The sequence below is a fragment of the Ceratotherium simum genome, chromosome 7, assembly GCF_057802395.1.
Source record: "Ceratotherium simum simum isolate JZ-2026a chromosome 7, ASM5780239v1, whole genome shotgun sequence".
NCBI classification, from domain to species: domain Eukaryota; kingdom Metazoa; phylum Chordata; class Mammalia; order Perissodactyla; family Rhinocerotidae; genus Ceratotherium; species Ceratotherium simum.
This window is the reverse complement of record NC_141906.1, coordinates 35,081,080-35,103,274: the sequence shown is the minus strand read 5'-3', so window position 1 is coordinate 35,103,274 and position 22,195 is coordinate 35,081,080. Positions and strand designations below refer to the sequence as shown.

At 48.0% G+C, this 22,195-nt stretch overlaps 1 protein-coding gene across 1 annotated transcript in view; it reads left to right on the top strand.

Moving 5' to 3' along the window:
- TENM4 (teneurin transmembrane protein 4) overlaps positions 1-22,195 on the top strand; it is a 404,318-nt gene that overhangs the window by 762 nt on the left and 381,361 nt on the right. The window lies entirely within an intron of this gene.

Here is a 22,195-nt window from a genome sequence, read left to right as displayed (position 1 = left end):
GCTGAGCTGCCCCAGAAAGTCAGCAAGTGGTTCGTGTTAGAAAGTGCAGGAGCAACTTCAGGTTTCTTCCTGAGCCTGCAGGGTCATGGACTCCAGTGGTGAAAAAGAAGCTCTCTTTGTTGACCTTACATGCTCAAAGGAAAAAAAAAATATATACCCAAGGAAAGAAAACCTCTCCCACTGGTTAACTCCCTCAGTGTAGTTGAAGGAGGCAGCACAGGGAAGGGAGGGTGCTCCTGGGCGCCAGGGTCTTCAGATCTGTGCCACTGACTAGCAGCCTGCCCTTTGCACATCAGCCACCTCAATTTCCTCATCTGTAAAATGGGCATGATGAAGCCCCTATCTCAAGAGTCGTTGTGAGGACTATATGAGATGATGTATATAATAGCTACTTGTTATTTAGCATGTACTAAACAAATACTAGTTATTGCTATTATTAGATTTGTCACTGAAATTTTATTTGATCATACACAGGAACAAATTAAAAGTGTGCGTGCATGCCTGTACATACACCCACACAAGAATTGGTCTTCCCAGAAAAGGGATTTAAATGTGTGAGAAAGGAGCAAATTGTTCCCTTAGAGACTGGGATACCCTGGGAAAATTTCTATAAGTTGCTGAGACTATTCTCATTGCCAGAATATTCCAAGCAACAGAGGAGAAATCAGCCAGTGGCCCAGCTGTTGACTTTACTGGGCCGTGGGTCCATATGTTTGGCGGGATTTGTCCTTCTGGCGTCCCAGCCTTGGGTTGGGGGTGGGAGGCTTGCACGTCCCAAGGAATGGCTGCCCTGGGTGCCTTCCAGACGTTGGTTGGCTGTCCTACAGAAACAGCACAGGGGAGGTCTGAGGCACACCAGGGGAAGGGGAGAAGTAGCGCTTTCCTGGTTTGGGTGGGCCTTGGAGGCAAGGGAGCCCAAAACTGCAGTGGGGAGGGGATTCCCTAGGGACCTGAGCTATTGGATTGACTGTCCATGTTGATGAGCTGCATCTGGAACTCTCTCCCCATAACAACGACACCAGCAGTTTTACCTAACACTTTGGCAAGATATCATCCCAATTCATCTCCTTGTTGAGTCAATTGGCCTTTCTTCATTGACTGTGGACTCAGTGTCAGTCCTGTGCCGCATACCAGGAAAGCAGGGCATCACGACAGTGAGCATTTGTTGATTGCTTACCACGAGCCAGCATGGTGCTAGGTGCTTCTTGGGGATGATGATCATCACAGTAGGTCCCTGAGGTAGGTAGGCAGTATCCACATTTTGTAAAATAGGAAACAAAGACCCAGAGAGGTTAAGTTACTTGTGGAAAGTCACACAGCTGTTAAGAAGCAGCCCTGGGATCCAGACCCAGACTCTGACTCTAGAATCCATACTTGTAACCTCTACTGTGCCCATTGTTGCCCTGAAGTGAGTCACCATCTGGCAGAGAAGCAGAGGCGACAATCATACGGCACATCATAGACCTCACTGGGTTAACCCAGGCTGGCCCACTGTTAGACGCTAGATGCTGCAATGGGAGCACAGAGGGGGTTGGAAGCAAATACAGCCAGGTTGAGCCCTAGCTCTGCTGTTTATTAGCTGTGGAGCATTAACCGCTCTGAGCTTCTGCAAATCAGATAAAAATACTTTGCCAGGTTAGAGAGAAATTGTGATAACTGAGCATCCTGGTACCTGCTAGGTGAGTGTCTTTAAATGGCATCTAGCACTATGATGGCTGATAACTAGGAAGTTATGGCTTCAGTGAGCAGTGGGGAGTTTGTCCCCTCCCAGTAGGAAGAGCAGGCTAGTCAGTGTAGGGACCTCAAGGTGGAAGAGACTGCAAGAGGTCACCAGGCCCACGGCTCTCCTGGCAGGCTGCAGGCCCCCATGTCAGCTCTGGCGAGGGAGCTCATCTCAGTTTATAAACTTCATAGGACTGGACAATGCAGTCTCCTCTCATCACTCATTCGAGCTTATGAAAGAGCTTGGAAGAGTGTAAAGGAGTGTATACTTCCTATGAAAGACATAAGTTGTATCTGTTGGTCAAGAAAGACTCACTGAGTATGGGGTTCTGCTCAAGGAAGCAGAGTGCAAGATGCGGACGTTTTGGTGCCACACATGGGTTCCAATCCTGCCCTGCTGCTCACCACCTGGGCACATCCCTTGACCTCTCTGAGCTTCCATTTCCTCCTAGGAAAAGGCAAGAGTCCTCCCCGGCTTGAAGGGTTGCCATGAGGACTGAAAGCCAGCTGCAGGCAGAGCTTCCTGACTGCAGCCTCGACCCCATTTCCAAGAGTGGCCTGGCCCTGCATCTTCACCTGTCTCTCCACATCCCCTGTCAGGCAGGGCCAAAAATGCCCGGGCTGATCCAACAGCTGGAGATGGACACATCTCTTGCTGGGCATGGCTGACTCCAAGCCATCTTGCAGGGGAGAAGGAACCGATCTGACCCAGTGCTGGGTCTGGCCTCAGATCCTTTGGCCCATCCCTGGACTAATGCACAGCTTGGAGCTGGTGCAGGCGCTGCTCTGGGACAGCCCGGAGCCACTGGCAGCCTTGTAAATCAGGCCCCAGCCTTTGAAGCTTCCGCAAGCTCCCTGGGAGAGCCTGAGCAGCTTGATCTTCTGGCAGCAGGAACTTGTCCCTCCTGGTCTGCAGTCTCCAGAGGTGACTGGGGCCTGATTTACAGAGGCCTCTGATAGCAAGAGCTCAGCCAGGGAGGGGAGGCCCAGGAAAGAATGAGTACGCCCTATGACCTGGCCTCCCAGGCCTGGGAGACAGCCAGAGCTGCCCTGAAGGGAGGGCCACCTCCCTCTGGGCCTGTGTGGGCAAAGCCCCCACCCATACTGGAATTACTTTACTGAAAAGATCCATCTTTTCCCTTCAGAGTCCCTTCAGAAAACAGTTAGAGGAAGAAATGCCCCCAACCCTGGCGCCCTACAGGAGAAAGGCCTGGTAAATGGATCTGCATTTGGAGTCAGATCTGGGTCCCTATCCCAGCACCACCATTTCCCAGATGTGTGGCCCTGGACAAGTCTTTTTACATTTCTGAGCTTCAGTTTCTTCATCTGTCACATGGGATTACTAAATGACACTGGCATAGAGTTGGTGTGAGGGATAAATGTGCCAGCAGATGTAAAGCACACTGCATAGTGATCAGCACATCTCAGGCACTAAAAGAATGTTCTCTCCCCTCCTTTCTCCCTCTTCAATCCAAACACCCAGGCCAACTGACTCCAGACCCCATGCTAGGTTCACTGTACAGGCCTGTGCTCTCTAGGCAGGAATCTATTAATTATTCTCTGATTATCCCAAGCTTCTGGACCAGTGCTGTCCAATAGAACTTTCTGCCATGATGGGAATGTTCTGCATCTGCAGTGCCCAGTACAGTAGCCACTATCCACATGTGGCTTATGACATGTGATTAGTGCAACTGAGGAACTGGATTTAATTTAATTTTAATTACAAATTTAAATTTAACTAGCTACGTGCAGCTAGCGGCTGCCGTATTGGACAGCATAGTCCTAGAACATGAAGACCTGACTTGGCTTGATATTGACTCAAGTATGTGACCTTGGGTAAGTCACATCACCTCTCTGCACTTCCAGTTTCCTCATCTATAAAATAAGGGCTGTTGGTAGAATTAAATGAGGCAAGAAGTGTGCCTCCCTCAGTGGACACACATGTTCATTATGATTATTTTGTGTTTATTGAGTTGAGAGCGATGGAGGCTCTGAGAGGAGAAGGCATGACCCCTGTCTTTCAGACAGCTGTGCAGATGAGATCTGCACCTATGAAACAGAGACAAGGCAGTGCAGTTCCAACCCCTCCCTCAGCTTCTTCTGACCTCTAAGCCATCCCCACTCTTCTTGGTGGGCCTTCCTCTTCTTTGCTGCAAAGACTTTCCACATAGAACCATAACTAACTGTTTGCAGGATCAGCATCTCCCGCCATTTTTCCATCTTAGCAACTTGACCCTCAGAGTTTATCATCAGATAGCATCTGGTTAGGGGCTGTAGCCACCATACAGGAGAGAGAGGTTGGGGCCTGGAGTGGGGTGGGTGCCTCAGGAACAGGGGAAGTGGAAAAGGAAAGTGGGTCCACTCTACCATCCTTACAAGGTGATTTTTAGGTCTCATACCTGTTACTTCATGGTCCTAAGATGGCCACCAGAGCTCACATGTTACCACTACGTTTAAGACGAGAAGAAGGAGATGAGTGGTACCAGCCACAGCCCTCCCAAAAACTCCCTCTGCTCGTGGACTTCCTTTTTCATCTTATTGGTCAGAATTGGGTCACATGGTTACCATTAACTGCAAGGGAGGCTGGGAAATGGAGTATCTGGCAAAGAGGAAATAGGCTTATCCTCAGCGCCTTAACCAAATCATGATTCATGGCCTGGGGCTGAGCCTGTTGCTTTCCCAAACAGAACTGGGTTGGGTTAGCCCAGGGAAAGGGGTAGAAGATGGCTCCTGGGTTGGCCACTAACAGTGCCTGCCTCAGTAACCGTCGCCCAAGTGGTATGGCGCTTTACGACTTACCAACATTTTGACTTGTGATTCTGTCGGAGCCTCTCGAGTTTGAGCGACGGTGTGGGGATTGTAATCCCTACATTACAGATGAGGAAACTGAGGCTCTGAGAGGTAAAGTGACTCCCTCGTAAGCTGTAGATCTCAGCTCTCCGTACATTGGAGCTGCCTCCCGTGAATTGGGAAAACGACCTCAGCTGAAGGCAGGGACCAGAGGTCATTTATCCTTGTATCCCAAATATCTAACTCAATAACCTCGCACAAAGCAGGTGTTCAGTAAATGTTTTGTGGATATATTAATTAATACATTATGTTAATTAATTAGTCCTCATGCCTGTCACTGAGGACTTTAATTAATCCATGAACTTGATTCCTGATACACAGGATGGGAGTAATGGGAGTTGGCCACCTACTACTTACTCTTCCTTCAAAATGAGGAAGCATTGTCCCCATCCAGGCCTGGCTGGCCGTATGCATGTCACTTCTAAGCACTCATGCAGCCATGTGAGAGGACAGAGGCCAAGCAGATAGGGGCCAGGAGATGGTGAGCGGAGTTGGGTTCACGCAGAACTCGGCCTCCTAAGAACTCTGTCCAGAAGCCAGGCGCTCTCCCCCAGGGGACAATAAGAAGCTCTGTCAGGAAAGATCAATGAGGGGGGAGAGCCAGTGACCATTTGTCCAAAGAGCAAAGCCACCTGGCACCATCGGCCTCAAAAATGGCTCAGCTCAGTAAACATCCCATTCATTGCCACAAACCTGTCTTGAGGACAGGTGCTTGTACTCATTACTTTGAAAGCCAGTCTGCCCCCCCTGACTGGGTGCTCCTCAAGGCAGACTGTGAGTCCTGTCTGCATCCCCAGTGATTGGCAGCATAGGAATTGGGGTGGATGAGGTAAAGAAGGAAAAGGCACATCCTTTGCCTGCAGGCCTCATCTTTTGAAGGAGATGGACACCGACCTAAATGACAGACACAAATTCCAGAGCACTGAGCTGTCTAACAGGTACGCAGACACTGGGCTGACTGGAAATGATGGGATGATGGGGCAATGGAGTCACATGATGGGTAGGAGGGGAGAGGGAATTTGAGGAAGCTACTGGAGGGTTTAAGTCTGACTTCCCAGAAAGGAAGGGATTGTAGCTGGCAGCCGGGGGGGGAGGATATTCTAGGTAGAGAGCCCCATGTGTACAAGGGCGTGGAGGCGGGAGAGGACAGGTGGGCAGGCCAGAGTGGTGTTGAGTATAATGTTTGAGAAAAGAGGGTGGAGATGGGACAGGACAGGTAGCAGCAGGTATCAGGATGTGAAGGGCCATGCTCACATCCTACAGTCCCGTGCTTCTCAGACCCCAATGTCATAGGAATCACCTGGGGATCTAATTGCAGATTCTGATCGAGTAGATCTGAGGTGGAGCCTGAGATTCTCATTTCTAATAAGCTCCCAGATAATGCTGATGCACTAGTCTGTGGCTCAAAGCCACCCTGGGAGTAGGAAGGCTTTAGGCAATAGGGAGCCATTGAATGTTGTGAGCAGGGACACGATTATAGTCTTCTAGACTATTTGCTTCTTAGAAAAATCACCCTGAAAGCTGTGAAGAAGCTTCAGCAGGGTAGAAGAATGCAGACAGGGTGAGATATTTGTTTTTTCTATATCTCCAAGATTTAGGATGGTGTCTGGCTCACAACAGATAATCAATAGGTATATGTAAAGGAATAAATTAGCCATTTATAATAGACTTTTTAAATGAGAAAACAGAAAGAATGGATGAGTGAAGTTATCCAAGGCTGATAAGCCAATATTATACAAAACACTCCTTCAGGCCAACAAATTGAGGATATATCTTAAGGCAGTGGTTTTCTAACTTGTTTTTGGCCAAGGATCTGATTGCTTAAATGACATCCTAAATGGAGGCCCAATATTTGAATTAGATAAAAAATAATTAAATGCCCTGGTTGGCGCAGGGCACCCTACTCCTTCCCCTCTCTCCCCTCTCTCCATGACTGGCAGATTCCCACTGCATCCTCCAGACTCTTGAAAGCATCAGGTGCCCAAGAAACTAGCCTGACTCCTCTCCTGCCCCCAGGCCGGGTGAGGCAGCCCTTCTGCAGGATGTCAGATGGGGATTATCTGTTTCTGGTTGTTTCCTCCACTAGATAGTGCAGTCCTACAGGAGAGGACCATGAAAGAAGACTCTCTTGGAATCCTCATGCCCAGCACAGGGACTTGATGAAATGAGGCACTCAGGGAAGTGTGATGGGCAGAGGTGGACAGGTAACCCCATCCCACCCATGCAGCAAAGGTAGTGTGGGCAGGAGAAATGTGCAGGGGATGGGGTTGAGATCTTAGAGTAAAACAATTCTTGGTTTAAATCCCAGCTCAGGCACTTATTAGCTGTGCAACCTTGAATAAGTCCTAAGCTTCTCTGGAGTCTGGCTTCTTATCAATAAAATAGGAATGACCACCCCTCCTTTGGAGGGATGCAAGACAGAACAGGTGAGTTCAGACGCAAGCAGTGCTTTCTAACTTGTACAGTCCTCTTCACTCGCTGCTGTTGCCAGCTCGCAGCCTGCCTTTCTTCTGCGTGAGCATCTGCATGTTGCATTTAAGCAGGAAGCATCAGTCACACTGACAAACCTCTGTGCCCCTAGGTGGTGTTCCTAACCAGTTAGATGTTTGGCATTTATTCTCAACTGCTTGTTCTTGTATTTTTCAAATAGCCAAGTGTTGAAATATCATCAGCCTGATGCTCCTGCGGATCGGTAGCCCTGGTCCTGCACAGGCGGGGGTTCCGGTTGGCAGCTGTGGCTTAGTAGAAGGGACATTGGCCATCAGAACGTTGAGATCAAGTCCCAGCTCTACTCTTTGCCCCTGGGTGACCTCGGACACGTCACTCCACCTCTTGGAGCCTTACGTTCCTCAACAAGAATAACGAACATTTGTATAGTGCTTCACAGTTTCAAAGCCACATCCACCTGCTCATGTGACACTCCCAACCTCTGAATACAACTGATCTTTGTCACCTCCGTGATATAGCTTAAAAAACTGAGGCCCTCCTTGTGGGGCCCTGAATCTCAGCTCCTTTAAAAAGCTCCGTGACTTGGGGTCAATCTTTGCCCCCTGTGAGCCTCAGTTTATATAAAATGGCAACAATTTGGCAAACAAGTATCACATACCCTGTGCCCAGTAAATGAGAGCCACTGTTTGTATTCGTCCTTTGTATATTAATGTCGTTTGTGTAGGATCGCAATGCCAGGTCTCAAAGTCAGCTCACTTTCCTGTTGAAATGAGGATATAAAACCTACTCCTCGTGGCAGTAGAGGGCTAGTGAAGGTAGCATGATTGGCAGTGCTGTGTAAACTGTAAAGTGCCAGGTCCAGGAAAGGCCCCAGCATTATGTTCTCTCAGTACGGCCCCAGAAGGTAAATCCAATTGCTTGTCATAGACTGTGAAGTTTAAGCCCGATCTAGATCATGCCGAACATCATTTGGAAGGCCCTTCCCATCTGCTTCCTGGCTCAAGGCTCTGATTTAAACACCCTTCTCTTGCCCTCATGGGGTGGGAAGAGAAGGAAAAGCAGGAGGTTCCTTCCTCCTGCATCAGGCTGAAGGGCTCGCAATTTTGGAAGTTCGAGATAAACTGGCCAGTTTCCAGTCATCTGGCATCTCTGTGGGGCCTGGCCCTCCTGGGGGCTAATCCCTGCTTTGTGATGCTCCCTCGGAATGGGCACAGAGCCTGAGCCAATTAAAACCCTCTCTTTGATGGGGGTTTAGGTTTCCCAGAAAGCAGAGGCCCACACAGTGACCTGAGGCCATTGCCTCAGGGACTGCCCTCTGCTCCTCCCTGCTGGCCAGAGCTGGAGGAGGGCCGGGCTCTGGTCTGAGAAAGCTCTGTCACAGGCTCCCTTCCCAGGCCTCCCAATGACTATGTTGATCCTCAGGAGAGGCAGGGATATAAATAACTCCCCATCTTACAGATGGGGAAAATGAGGCCCAGAATGACTGCCTATGGCTCATACCTAGTAAATGTAGGGCTGAGAGTCAAACTGGAACATTCCTGTTCAAAACATGTGCTCTTTGTGTCCTTCTGAGACAACAACCAAACCCTTGTCACCTAGCATCCCAGCACAGATCTGGGCACAAGTACATTTCTCGTATGTATTTGCTCAGTGACTAACTGAATGAATACATAATGCTAAACAGGGATATTTGTGTCCTCATGCAATAGTGTGAGTAAGGTGGAGAAATCCAGAACTGCATCTGGGTTGGAATGAAATACCTTATAACAATAATAATAATAGCCAGGCGCTAAGCCCGTTCTAAGTTTTAACTCATACTCATTCAATCCTCCCAACAACCCTATCTGGTAGGTACAATTATTATCTCCACTTCAGATATGAGGCATGGAGAGGTTAAATAATATGCCCAGGGCACATAGCTGGGAGTGACAGAGCTGGGATTTGAACCCCAGCTGCTTGGCTGCAGAGTTGATGCTCTTAGCTGCTACTTTCTCTGTAACAGGGAATGTCCTCATCTGGAAGCTGGAGACGGTGATGATCTGCACACTGCCTGTCTCACGGCATTCTGGTGTCTTGGTGACTTTTGAGAAGTGAAGGGGCTTTACGTTAGAAACAACGTACTAGACAAATCCAGGTTGCTGCTGGCCAGTAGAAGCCAGACTGGTCCCTAAATACTGTACCCACTCTGCGTTGCAGCCCTGGAGAGGAGCAAGCAGCCTCATTCTATGTCCTCTCCCGGCTGGAGTGGCCTCAAAGACTGGTACAGTTAACAACTGAGGTTAACAACCCAAAAAAGCGGAATTAATGGAGTGACAGGCAGAGTTTCTTAATGAAAACAAATTTAAGCATATGATCAAGAGAACAAAGAGAGGGTCTGGCCCGGGAAGCCAGACTGCATGACCCAGGTGTAACATTAGCCGGCAGAGGGGCCAAGGGCCAGAGCTTCCTCACGGAGAGGACAGGCTCAGGGCCCCCCGGAAGACGGAGAGGCAGCTGCAGCCACCGAGCGAGGCCCTGCTCAGCTCACGTGAGCCCACTGTGGTGCTCGGACAGCCTGGCGGTTGTGGAGGAGCATGGCCTCCATCCTCTGTTCCTGGTGGCTGCTGGGAGGGTAACAAGAGCCCTCTCAGCTAGAGTCTGGGGTTCCCAGGCAGAGTGGTTAAGGGCATTAATGTCACCTCTGTGTAGTGAGCAGTGGGGAAGGATGGGATAAAGGGAAGGGGGCACCGGAACAGGAGCATGCAGAGCTTGGTGCCAACATCGGCTGGTCCCTCACTAAGGAGCTCACGGCCTCGCCCAGGGCCGAGGACAGAGCTGTTCATCGTTCCTGTGTGTGCTGGGTGGTTTTGCATTTGATTGGGGTGCCCCGTGGGGATTTGGGGCTGGATGGTACAAGTTCCCAAGGGACTTGTGCTAACAGGCATCTCTGATCCCAGGTACTGGGGTTCACACTGCAGCACGTTCTGCTCTAGCTGGGAGCTGGGTTTGATCAGTCCTCTTAGCATGGGGAGTGGCATTCCTTCCACATGTGGAATTCATCCAACAACATTCCCTCCTAACTGTGGGGTAGTTATTCATTTCCTCGTCTGTCTCACCCTCGGGATGCACAGAGAATTTAAGGCAGACCTTTGCACTTTGCGTCAAAAGACCTGGGCGGCGTCAAAGCCCTGCCTTTTGCTGGCTGTGTGACTTTGAAACAAGGCACTTCACCTCTCAGAACATCAGTTCTCTATCTAATATAGGGTCATGACATAGCTACTCAGAGGTATTTGTTCAGTTATTCAGTTAGTCATTATTTATTAAGTGCCTGCTATTTGCAAGGCTCAAAGTTTGAGATTCAATACTGAACAAGATGGACACGATCCCCATCTCCATAGAGCTTAGAGCTTACAATTAAGCAACTACTTAAATATAAATATAAATATAGTTTTGATAAGTTCCCCAAAAGAGAGGTACAGGATGGTGCATTAAATCACTCAAAAATGTGGAAGAAATTTATAAGCTCTGAAGTCCTGTTTAAACATTAGGGATTACCTCTATTGTCCTCACAACATTTCCTCTTATCTTCTAAGGGACTTTAATTATCTGAGCCTCAGTTTCCTCATCTATAACGTGGAAGTTATAATAATACCTGTATTGGCCTTTCTATGTAACATATCACTGCAAAATGTAGTGGCTTACAGTGACCATTTATTGGTTCCTGTTTGTGGGCTGGGCGGAACTAGGGGGTTCAGCAGAGTCCTCCAGGCTCGCTCATGTGGCTGCAATCTACAGGGGGTTGGCTGGCTCTGCCCTGTGTCTCTAGCAACAAGCTGGCCGGCCTGGGCCTCTTCACAGGATGGATGTTTTCCAGTAGCCAGAGAAGGCAAGCCCAAAGCTCAAGGGTTTTTCATGCCTCTGATTCCTATTTGACAATATTCCCTTTGCTCTTTGGCCAATGCAAGTCACATGGCCAACCTGGAGTCAGCATGGGGGACTACACAAGGGAGGTGTCATTACTATAGCAATCTACCACCACACCTAACTCCCAGTGTTGTCCCGAGGATTTTGTGATAGACACATGACGCCACACTGGGCGTGTTTGCATTAGTACTGATGCCTGCACATAGTGGATGCAGAAGAATTGGTAGGTGAATATGAATCTGAGCAGCTTGCTACATTCTTGGGGGAAAAAAAGACATGACACAGGAAATAAATGGCAAACGATTAGCCAAAACAGCATGTGAAGTGTGGCATCGTGGCCAGAAATCATAAGATGCCAGAGCAGTTTCCGGTATGGAGATTGCATCAGACCCTTCCATTTTCAACCCCAGTGTTTTAAAGAGTGACATTGACCAAAAGTAACTTTTTCAGAGAAGGATGACCAGGATGGAGGCAAGGTGGGTGGGAACTGAATCAGGAGAAGGCACAGAAATATTGATCCTGAATAATAATGTCACATTTACCCCTGTTGTTCATTGAGCCCTTGTTTATGAGCCAAGCATAGAGTTAAGCATTTCCATTTAAGCCTCAAGGCAACCCTGTAAGATGGTAGATCCTATCCCCATTTTACAGATAAGGAAGCTGAGGCTCAGGTAGTTTCTTTGTGCAAAGTTGCACAGAAGGGACATAAGGTTCAAGGTTCAAACCCAGGTCTGCCTGACTCAAAAAACCTATTTTTTTAATTAAAATTTTTATTAAGATAAAGGTGTAGTTCACTTGTGGTTGTAAAAAGTAATACAGAAATATCCTGGGTATCCCTTACCCAGTGTCTCCCAGTAGTAACGTTTTGCAAAACGATAGTAAGAGAACAGATGTCACAACCAGGATATGGACATTGATGTAATCCACTCATTTTATTCAGATCTCCCCAGTTACACTTGTGCTTATTTGAGAGTGTGTGTGTGTTTACATCTATTTTATCACCTGTAGCTTAGTGTATCCAGTCAAGACAGTGAACATTTGCATCACCACAAGTACCCCTCACACTGCCACACCTCCCTCCCTCCCACCCCTACCCCGTCCCTAACCCCAGCAACCACTGATCTGTTCTCCGTTTCTAAAATCTTGTCATTTCAAAAATGTTATATAAATGGAATCATATAGTGTGTAACCTTTTATGATTGGCTTTTTTTCACTCAGCATAATTCTCTAGAGATTCATTAGTTCATTCCTTTTTATCACGGAGTAGTATCCATGATATTCCATTTATTTAACCATTCTCCTGTTGAAGGACATCTGGGCTGTTTCCAGTTTTTAGCTATTATGAGTAAAGCTTCTATGAATATTGTTGTACAGGTTTTTGTGTGAACATAAGTTTTCTTTTCGGAGAGATAAATGCCCAGGGGTTCAATTGCTAGGTTATATAGTAATTGCATGTTTAGTTTCATAAGAAACTGTTTTCCAGAAAGGCTGTACTATTTTATATTCCCACCAGAAACGTATGGGTGATCCAGTTTCTCTGCATCCTTGCCAGCATTAGAGTTATCACCATTTTTTATTTTAGCTCTTCTGATGGATGTGTGGTGATACTGTGGTTTTCATTTGCATTCCCCTGGTGGTCGATGATGTTGAACAGCTTTTCACGTGCTTATTGCCATCTGTATATTCACTGCAGTGAAATATCTGTTCATGTCTTTTGGCCATTTCCTAATTGGGTTGTTTAGGGTTTTTTACTATTGAGTTTTGAAAGTTCTTTATTTACTCTAGATGCTAGACCTTTGTTGGATATGCACGTTTGCAAATATTTTCTCCCACTCTGCAGCTTATCTTTTCATCCTCTTGAGAGAATCTTTCACAGAGCCCAAGTTTGAATTTTGGTGAGGTCCAATTGATCAATTTTTCCTTTTTGGGTTGTGCTTTTGATGTAAAGCTTGTGTTTGTTACCACTGTGCTTCACTGCTTCCTGGAGCCTGGGGAAGAGAGATCTTGCTCTGGGAAAGAGGGATTAGGCTTGTTTGTGAGGCTCTAAGGCAGAGTGAGGGCCAGCAGGAAGGCTCTGGACGAAGCACATTCCAGCTCACTATCAGAATGAAGGGTCTAAGGCCAAGCTCAGAGGATGACATGTGTCAGGAGTAAGCGCCTCGTCATCAGAGATCAAGCCAAGGCTGGCGGGTGTCCATGTGGACTCAGAGAAGGAATCCAAGCATCAGATGGGGCTTGGGCGACTACATCCTGTATGTCCCCTTCTAACCCTAACAATCTAGGAGAGTGCTATTTGAATTACCCCTGCCTGAGTTGGCGGGTCTTACAAATATATCCCCCAGAGACCATCCAGGTTGAGAAATCTAGAAAGGCTTTGGGTGGCCATCTGGACTGACTCCAGTTTGGGGCAGGTTGAGCCAGACTCAATAGGAGGTGACCCGTGAAGGCACAAGATCTGCTGTTGTCCTGTCTCAGCAGAATGCACAGAGGTCAAAGGCTTACAGGACGAATCTTGGGCCAGGGCCAGTTCCTCGCTCTCTGTCCCCCATCTTGGGGGCGAGCCGCATGGCTGCCTGCCCCGCCTCCACCCCAGCAGCCTCTTCTTCACTCTGGCTGCCAAGGAGAATCCCTTTCTTTATGGCACTTATGAGACTTAATTACTGATGGCGAAGTCCTTTGAGGCCTGGATGAAAGGGATGGGAGCAGTGCAAGGCTTGATTAGGCACGTAGAACTCGGGGCACAATTAGCTCCATGCAAAACTGGCCCTGCCTTTATCTGTCTCCAGTTCTGTGTGACTTACAGAAGCTAATTATTGAAATAAAAATTGCCTGACCACCCAGCTGCTGGAAAGAGGACCCTAATATCTATTAAGTCTGCCTTTAATTATTGGAAATGGCGGCAGCTTCAGGTAGTTAGGGTTTTCCCATTGTTACGGGCCTTTGTGAGGCTTGAGTACAAGGAGATGTAAGTGAAAGTCTGCCCAAGCCACTTCTCTCTCCCTTGCTTTCCACCTGTACATCTATTCCTGGGATGCCTTCGCTCACAAGCTTTGTCTGCTGCAAAGACCCCTCCTGGCACCTCCCGAGGGCTTTGCAATCATTGCACCTTACAGAACACCTGGCCCTTGACAAAGTGCTTAAAATTCCTGTGTGTGTGTGTGTGTGTGTTCGTGTTCCAGAACATAAATGCAATCCTCAAGCATGGATTACATATGACCCTCCATGCCACCCCACGTTGCAGAAGAGAAAACTGAGGCCATGAAAGGAAACAGGAGAAAGCTGACAGCTCCTGGCTCTGCACTTGCTGAGCCTCAGCTCCCTCCTCTCTACAAACACAGCCCTGAGCAGCTATGGGAGGAAACAAGCAGTTGCTACCTTCACACATCTGGGGGGCTCGTGTGGGATCGAGGGAGTTAGTGTTAAAACTAAGAGCCTCTCTGTTTCCAGAAGCTTTAAACTGATGCCTGCTCCCTGTGGCACTGGTTTTCTGCTCCAGCTCACCCCTCACAGAGCAGAGGCCTACAGCAGGAGCCCCCGGTAGTTACAGGTTAAGCCTCGGACACAGTAGGGGATGTGCAATTAATCAGCCCGACTATCGCTCCTCTCCTGCTGGTTATCTCGTAATGTGGTCCCAGAATAAACCCACAGAAAATCAGAAATCTGTGTGGGGCCCTTGCACACTTTTTACAGAGAATTGGCATTCTAAAAACCTGGGTTTGGGGCTTGACCCTTGAAGGAGTTTTCTAGGGAGAAGGAAAGAGGTCCCTTTCAGTGGGGGCTGAACTGCAGAAGAGACCACTTCTCAAGGTGTTGTTCATGAAGAAACCGAGTCCTAGCAGGCAGCCAGCTCAACCTGAGACCCTGATGGGTGTGCTTCCGAGAAAGCCACATGGGGTTGAGCTGCCCATGGGAATATGGCATCAGATGCAGGAGAGAGGGGTGCATGGGGGACATTCAGACTGCACCAAGAGATTCCAGTGATTTGAGCCAATCCCACGTGAGAGGCATGTGGACAAACGTGAGCATCCTCCTCTCCTTGTCCCTGGGTAACTCCCGCTCAGCCTCTCAGCCACAGCTCAGGTGTCACCTCCTTCAAGTGGCCTCTGCTGCCCACCCCACCTGTGTTGGTGTCCCCTCTCTGTCCCCAGAGTGTCTGTATCAGCTGCTTTCCTGTGTTCACCATGCTGGAATCATTTATAGATATGTCTGTCCCTCTGACTGCATCTGGTCCAGCTCCTTGTCCCTAAGTCTCTCCCTGGACCTTATCAAGTCTTGTTAGATGGCAAAGAGGGAGCAAGGATGGATGAGCCCAGGGAAGGGTCACTGGGAAGGTGAGGGCTTGAAGGAGAGATGTTCAGTCTGATGAAAAGACTCAAGGACACTCAGGCTGGCCCATCTTCAGTCTGGAAGAGCTATTGCCAGGCAAAGCATTAGACTTATTTCCTGAGACCCCAAGTTGGAGAGGTGAGGCCTACGGAAGGAAGCTAAAAGGAGGTAGGTTTGGATTCCACATCCGGAAGCATGGTCAGAGCTGTCCCTGGAGGTGGTGAAGTCCCCAGCTTTGGAGGTGGTGTGACCACTTGGTGGGGATTGGACCGAGGGGCTTCACACATCCTATGGGGCATGAACCAGCTAACCTTTGAGGGTACTTTCAGTCCTAAGATAATAAATAGCCCATTTTCTGACTCTAAGATGCCACCATTTGTAAAGGAGAATCATTGGCTGGTAAATAGCTTCAGGAGGGGAAGAATGTAGATGGAGGAGTCTGGAAAACACAGCCCTCCTAAGACCTCTTGTTGGCTGTGGGCCTGTTATGTCCCCATCCTGTGCATGCTTAGCCCTTTGAGGGGTCAGGCAGCTCTGCTGGGAGCTCTCCCAGCTCGGGATCAGAGGAGCCGTGCCCATACAGCAACTCCCAGCCCTTCGATACCTGGTCTGTGCCAAGCCCTCCAACAGAAGGGCAAGGTGGCTCCTGTAGACGGGGGCACCATCTGTCACCTGCCAGCCAGCCGCTGATTAGGGACATCCCTGCGGCCAGCCTGGGCACTTGGCCACACGCCACCATGTTCCCAAGAAAGCCCTTTCTCTGGCCCACAGTGCTCTTTCTGTGCAGGGCACACTACAAGAAGCAGCTGTAAAAACACTCCTCCCACATGCCCAGGTCAGGCGCTAACTGGGTTCATCAGAGGAATTAATACTGTGGGAAAAAAAAAAAAGGGAAAGAACAAATAGGACATTTAAGCAAATTATAATAAGGCATGAGCGGGGTGGGAAGCAGTGTGGGTTATGATTAAAAGCATAAGACTTGGGGTGGTACAGACCCAGGTTTGAATCCTGGCTCTGCCATTTCCTTGCTGTGGTGCTCTGGGCAAGGCACTTAACCTCTCTAATCCAGGGCTTTTCATCTATAAAGTGAGGATGGTTTAGGGTATGGTAAGGATTAAATGAGGTAATGCTTGTAAGGACCTTGCCCTTAGCCACTATTATAATCACTGTCTCACTGTTTTAAAAGGCCACAGATTCCCTAAAGTGACAGGACCAGAGAAATGAGCTCTGGGTGCCACAACAGAGAGCACAGCCTTGGGAGCCAGACCTCCCAGATTCCCGTCTCGGCATAGTGTGCGAACTTGAGCATCACTTTGCTACTCTGAGCCTCAGTTTCCACATCTGTAAAGTGGGGATAATGATGCCTACTTCTCTAGTTTGTACATAGGCCAACACAGTACCTGGCACAGAATAGGTGCCCCTCTCCCCCAGCATTCATTTTGCTATCCCATTGGAGTTTAAAACAAAGGATGTCAAGACCAAATTTTGAAGGACTAGGGAAAGTAAAAGTTTATGATGATTTTATACACACATCCACCCACAGATACTGCCCAGGACTTACATTTTGTAGAACACATTTTAGCTCTGAAATATTTATGGGCCCTTTTGACACACAAAGAACTAAAAATATCACAGTGTGCTTATGTTAAGGAAAACTTATAAAACTTTAGTCCAGTAGGAATTCAGTCAATTTCCTGGTTCGTCTCTGGCTGATTCTGAGGTTGCGAGGAAACCCCGGGTGGTAACAGCCCCCGTGTCTCCGAGGGCTTTGGCAGGGGCAGGGGTTACTCGGCAGCGCCATATGTCTGTTCGAATGCCCCTGCCGGCAGTCCAGGCCACTGCCCCTCGTAAATATCGCTGGAGCCCACGGGAAGGGCCCAAGTTCACTCTTTGAGTTTCCCTCTGCACACCAAAAGCTGTGTTTCCCCCATCTCCCTTCTCTCCCCAGTCCCACAACCTTGTCATTCTTCCCACCAGCTCCCGGCCCCCCCAGGTCAGGGCCTCTGAAAATCAGCTGAGGGACACGACCCCGCTCACCCCGCATCTCCAGATCCAGGCTTTCTGCCACACGCACGTTTGCATTTTACTGTCCAGTTACCATCGTTCATGGAAATTCCTTTTTTTCTACCAAGCTGCTCACTCCTCACCTCTCAAGCTTTATCTTAAACCTTTTTGTCCCCCTGAAGTCTGGACCCCAGGAATAACTGGGCCTCTCTCTGTTCTGGGAGCTCTCACGCCTCCAACTTTCATCCCCGCTGTGACCTAGAACAGTGTTTTTCAAACTGCAGGTTGGCAACCCATCCATAATTGTATTTTAGTAGAAGAGAATAGAAAATATCAGATTCCACCCTTGAGGAAAGGTTAGGCGTGGTCTTTGAAATTTTTGTTTTAGTTAGACGTTTGTAGATTTATACGTGTACTGGATTGTGAAGTAAATGTATGATTACTGTCGGTTAGAGAAAATGGAAAGCCATAGATCTAGACTTCTTTTCTCTCCTTACCTCTAAACCGTCCGGCCTGGCTCCCTTTTACTTGACATCCTTTGTCATGGTTTAGATGTCACTTTCTCTGGGCAGTGGTCCCTGATCATCTCTGCACCTTTGGCCCACCTGGCCTGGGCTAGGAGCCCCTGTGGTGTCCTACCCCTGTCTCTCTCCCTGTCTGACTCACCCACTGTCTAGAGACTCCAAGGAGTACCAAGCCCACTTGTCTCGTCCACTGAGGCCTCACACAAGGCTTGGAACAGCAGGGTAGGAAGGCAGTGTTGGGAGAGGAGGGGAGGCGGGAGAAGCGGGGAGGGAGGGAACCAAGGAGCCTCGTGTGTTACCTACGGGCATCTTCCGCAGCACTTAGAACAGAAAAGGTCCTTAGCAATTATTTACCAAGTCAATTAACCTATGGTACTAGGTATGCAATACTTTTCTTCAGGTTTAAACATTTTCTTCTGATTCAAACCTAGCCCCTGACATTTGGAAGCCATGTGATCTAGAGCAAATCACTTAATCTCGTTGAGCTTGTTATCTCATTTGTAAAATGAGAAAATTTAAAATAAGAGGATAATATCTGACCTGTATAATTGTTGTAGGGATTAGAAATAACATGTACAGGGCCGGCCCCGTGGCTTAGCGGTTAAGTGCGCGCGCTCTGCTGCTGGCGGCCTGGGTTCGGATCCCGGGCGCGCACCGACGCACCACTTCTCCAGCCATGCTGAGGCCGCGTCCCACATACAGCAACTAGAAGGATGTGCAACTATGACGTACAACTATCTACTGGGGCTTTGGGGGAAATAAATAAATAAAAATTAAAAAAAAAAATTCTTTAAAAAAAAGAAATAACATGTACAGAATACCCAGCACGTGAGTAGGTGTTCGATTAAAAGTGGTGTTATTGTTAGTGCCTCTATCCTATCTGACATGGCACCTGATCACCATCACCACCATGTGTCTCCAGGCCTCCCCACATTCACGCACCTGTTCAAACCTTCCAGATCCATCTGAGTCCAGTTCCATGCAAAAGAAAAAAAAACAAAAAACAAAATGTGGATTTTAGAATCACTGGGTTTGGGTCTCAGTGCTGTCACTTACTGTGTGAACTTGATCAACCAACTGGGTCACGTAACCTGCTCTCTAAGACAAGAAGTAACTAGGGTTCTTGCGGGCTATGTAGAGAGCACTGAGCACAATGCTCGATACATACATGTTTCTTCCCTGCTGTTGTCTGGGGTTCACTCTCCTTCCCCACAGACATCAAAAATGGCACCTATGTCAGCATAAGGAGACACTTATAAAACTGCAGTTCCTGCTTTATCAAATCAAAGCATTCACTTTTGGTGATCTCTATGGCTGACACCCCCAAGAGTCGGTGAGCTGTCCCAGCAGGGCTGGTGTCCTGCTCATATCTGGGGCCCAGCGCCCAGTGCCCAGCACAAGACTAGTCTGTAACAGCTTGTGGAAATGAACTCCTCTCTGAAGGCACCTTCGTGGTGCTCGGGTCTTACCTGGAGAAGAGTTGCAGCAAGTAGTAGAGGGTGTGCGTCTGGGAGAGGCGAGTTCGAGCGGCAGGTTGCTCTGCTGGGGGTGAGAGGAAGCGGAGGAAGAGTTAGGAAGGGTCAGGCTACTGGATTTCGGGGGCAGTGGGGAACCTAGAGGTGAGCAGGGTATGGAGTGGACTGCACGTTGAAGCATGAACGTGTGCAGGGTGCTTCTGTCCCCCAGCATGTGGATGGGGGTGGCAGGGTCTGCGCTAGGGACCCTTCCCCAGCATCTCCCATCCTCCTGCCAGGGCCTCAGCATCACTGTATGGCAGACCCTTGCTCCAAGAGGAGCTTTTCTACACTGTCACTTCTTTCATCCCAACCTCTTCTTTCTCTATTAAATGCCAATCTGAGTGTGAACCATGACCGACCTCTCATCTGTCTAAAAAAAGTCAATATTTACTCAATTACTCTATTAAGCCTAAAATGGAAAAAAACAAAAAGGAGGTGGGAGCAAGGCAAATGTTCTCCCTGCCTCTGCTTTGTGACCGGGAAGCCATGAGTTTGGGGACTATGTTCTTAATAATTAGTAGTTACTGAGCCTTTGCCTCGAAGCCACTGTCTCAGTCAACAGGCACACACTGATAAGAAGACATAGTCATCCACCAATTTAACAGCCTAAAATGTGTCTCAGCCTTATTAACACATGTTTCTGAGGGAATGTTCCTTCTCTAATTATAACTGACACCTAGCTGAAGCCTTCTGAAGTGTGCCTTTTAAAAATAAAATGTGGTTTTTTCTGATGATAATAATGGCTTACACATATTGAGCACCCATTATGTATCAGGGACCATATGTACCAGGGACATATATTAACTCATTAACTCAGAACAACACTAAGAGATTGGTACTACTTTACAGATGAGGAAACTAAAGCACAGAGAGGTTAAATAACTTACCCAAGGTCACACAGCTGCTAAGTGGTGGACACATACTTTAAACCCAGGCTGCCTTTTAAATTTAAGAATACATCTAAGCAATGTCTTTAATTCAATGTTAGATGTACCCAATACATATTTGCCTAAATTGAACTACCACTATTTTATATTACTTAACATTGGTAAGAAGGAATGAAGTAGCTGCCAAATAATTTTATTCATTCATTCACTCAGCAAACATTTTGTGAGCACCATGGATGCCAGGTCTGCCCTCCAGGTACTGCAGTCAAGGGGAGAGGCAAATGTGAAAATAGACCATCTAGTTAACTGAATATGAGGGATCAGCATGCACGAGGATGGAGAGGCCACAGAATTAATGTCCAGGAAATTGCAAGTGGCTCAGTGAGACGGAAGCGAGGCAGGCCAGATAGAGAAGAGCCTTCCGTTTTGACCAAGAAACCATAATTCATCCTGAAGGCTGCACAGCGCTGCTAGAGGGGCGTAAGCAGGGCAATGGCGTGATCCGAGCCTAGGAAACTCACCTGGCCCAGCCTATAAAGGCAGTACCGTCTGGCAGTTATACCCACATGCCGCGTTCAACCACATGGGTCAGAATTGTGGCCCCACCACCCACCCTGTAACCTTGGGCAGGATACTTAACCTTACAATTTCTATTTGTCATTTGCAAATAATCATAGCACCTATGTCACTAGATTGAAATGAGGATTAAAACGTTATCTCATATAATAGTAAAAGTAAGCACTCAATAAGCATTAGCTACTACTGATAGCATATTGGCTATTATTAATATCATTATTAATATTATGAATTATTAGTGACTAGTATTAATGATGGATAACATTAATTGAGTGCTTTTATTATTATCACCATGATCATTGTCACTTGGGGGGATGGGTTGGAGGTGAAGAGCCAGAGGGCACAGAGGCGAGGCGGAGTCCCCATAAATCCTCATCCACGTTGGACCACAGCAGTGCTTTGGGTCAAAAGCCAGTACTGGGTCATGATATCAACTGAGGGAGTTATAATGAGCCTTTTTTAAAAAGTGAAAGAGAATGAAATAGGAAATAGAGTGCATTGCCCATCGTGCAGTAACTCTGGTTTTGTGAAGCTTGTTTCCATTTTATACATATAAACACACTCACATGCATAAATGTGTGTATCAGGTCACAGCATAACATGTTTTTCAAACTACAGAGTGCAGTCAAAAGGGTTTTACAGAGTAGAAGGTATCATCACCGGTCTCTTCCTTCCCTGTGGCCCTGCCCCTCGGGCACTCAGAGGACCGCCCTCTTGTCAGCCAGTGTCAGGAGGCCGAGGGTCAAGAGGGCAGAGCTCAGGGCCCTGAGTTTGGGCCCAGTAAGATGATTTGGTTTCTGTGTATCCTAAGTCACACCCCTTGTCCCAGCACTAATTTCCAGGGATACTTTGAGAATTGGGTCCCCAACAGTGTCACTTATCCATCTTGATTGGCTCTAGTTAAACCCTAAGGCACTGCAGTCTGTCTAGTAATGCTGGGTCTGCCACTAAGTCACCTTGGGCAGGAGGCTGTATGGGTCTGGGTGACTGCTGCCCCATCTGTAAAATGGGGGTGAAAATAATTGTCTTGCATGCTTCATGGTTATTATCAGGCATCAATAAAATCACAGATGTTTGCACTCTTTGAAAATCATGGAAAACATGTAGGGGGCAGTCTACTAGGGGTCCATGATAAATCCCAAAGATACTGACTGGTAACCTCAGACATTCCCTTGCTGAGCAAAGTGGTACAGGTTTCCAGGTTGGAACACATGGACCCATTTGATTGGGTCTAGAAAGCTCTTTAACAAGACAGATCGAGTTTGCATTGGAGCCAAGCTAAGACCTGCCCTGGAGAGGGCCTTTGGGGTCTTGGGAGGAAAGAGCGCATCCTCAGGCCACAGGGATGCCTCAGATAGGCATCTATCTGATGGAAGGCAGAACTTGGAAACCACTACCCCTAAGACCAAAACTCACCCATGAGTGTGTTTCGTTTGAT